The 1,359-nt window shown below is 41.4% G+C and overlaps 1 pseudogene; it reads left to right on the plus strand.

The window, feature by feature from the left end:
• The first annotated feature begins 244 nt into the window (after nt 1-244).
• LOC123324074 lies at nt 245-1,115 on the plus strand (annotated as a pseudogene).
• The last annotated feature ends 244 nt before the right edge of the window (nt 1,116-1,359 follow it).

A 1,359-nucleotide genomic window follows, 5' to 3' on the forward strand; every position in this document is an offset into this window, starting at 1 on the left:
TCATTTTTGACCCAAAATTATAAAAAAAACATAAATAAAAGCTTCTCGTCAAACACCCATTTATTAAATAGGTTTAAAAAGAAAGCCCCAAATTGAGCAAGTTTATTTGCAACATGTTTGAGTGATTAGTTTTTAAACTGGTTACTACAAAAGGGATGCTTGCAACTTATAAGCAAAAGATTCCAAAGAAAAATAGGAGAACATCATAACTGGTAATTCACAAGTGAAGAAATATAAACAGACAATGCACACGAAAAAGTTGTAAGTTGATAATAGTGGAAATGTAAATTAAAATACAATGTCTTACCTTTCTGTGCTACCCAGAGAGGGGTCAATATGATATTCTGGGTTCCCATTATAATTAAAGGGAAATTTTCACACTGTCTGGAGCCTTTGATATCCCACAAATGAAGGAGGGCGATGTCCTCAAATCTCTTGCAGCAGGACTCTGCTCAGGTGCACCTGACTTGACTTCCAAATGGAACAGTACATCTACAAAGGAAAAGAGATAGCATCTATATCATAAACCTGAAGAGAACCTGGGAGAAGATTCTGCTGGCAGCTCGTGCCATTGAAAACACAGTGCCATACCCTCCAGGAATACTGGCTGGTGGTACACTGTGCCACTGGAGTCACTGCTATTGCCAGTCATTCCTGGAACCTTTGCCAACCAGATCCAGCCTTTGGGAGCTGTGACTTGTAGTAGCTACTGATCCTGGGGCTCACCGGTAGCCTCTCATAGAGGCGTGTTGTGTTAATCGGCCTACTGCTGCTCTCTGTAACACAGACTTTGCTCTGTACTCTGTGGACATTGCCATCCCATGCAACAACAAGGGAACTCATTTTGCAGGTCTGATACGATAAATGCTGGCCCAGGGAGCTGTGCACATGCGTGGCAGAATCTCCCTTGAACATCCATGGGAGATAATGGGTGATCTCTACTTACAGAGATCCTGAAGATAGTCATAAGAACAGGCTGCTGCTGAAAAGGCTGTGACCAAGAAGGAATTTCAAGGCGAATGGACTGCTCCAGCTACCTAAATTTCCTGCTAACTCAACCTGAAATCTCAGACTGGTCTGAAGGTGTATGGGTTCCCTTTGTGCCTATCCAGTAGTTCCTTACTGAAGATTAGAGCTCTCAGCCTGTCATGGAAGACTGGTATGCAAGTGCCACTGCTCAGCCACTGAATGAGTAGGAAGAGCCACTGAGATTTTAGCCTCTTCTTCCACAGACTCTTAGACAGAAAATGGAAATAGGGGTAATGGAAAATAGTTTTTCTTTTTTTCTTTTTTTTTTTTAAGATTTTATTTATTTATTTGAGAAAGAGAGTAAGCAAGAGAAAGAGAGAGAAAGCATGA

This window comes from Neomonachus schauinslandi, chromosome 2 (assembly GCF_002201575.2).
Source record: "Neomonachus schauinslandi chromosome 2, ASM220157v2, whole genome shotgun sequence".
NCBI lineage: Eukaryota > Metazoa > Chordata > Mammalia > Carnivora > Phocidae > Neomonachus > Neomonachus schauinslandi.